General features: G+C 44.7%; 1 protein-coding gene across 1 annotated transcript in view; it reads left to right on the top strand.

Moving 5' to 3' along the window:
* LOC119594865 (ionotropic receptor 93a-like) overlaps positions 1–246 on the top strand; it is a 36,843-nt gene that overhangs the window by 9,246 nt on the left and 27,351 nt on the right.

Genomic DNA, 246 nt, shown 5'->3' with positions numbered 1-246 from the left:
AATGCACATCAATTACTGACAGAACAATATCCAACCGAGAAAGATGACAAAAAAAGGCAAAAAATCGCAGACGGTGACTCCATCCAAAATCCCTCTCAGGGGAATTTGCCTGAATAAACCAACAAGCATGAACATAGGAAGACGTCACGAGAAGCACTTGAGGCTTGACACGAGAAAGGATGAAATATGGAGGAGGAGCGTCGTTGGGGAAGCCATCTCGCATTGATCTGGATGAATGGTGGATGA

Source organism: Penaeus monodon, chromosome 34, assembly GCF_015228065.2.
Source record: "Penaeus monodon isolate SGIC_2016 chromosome 34, NSTDA_Pmon_1, whole genome shotgun sequence".
NCBI lineage: Eukaryota > Metazoa > Arthropoda > Malacostraca > Decapoda > Penaeidae > Penaeus > Penaeus monodon.
Note: the sequence above shows the minus strand (reverse complement) of the source record. Positions and strands in the feature narration are given on the sequence as shown.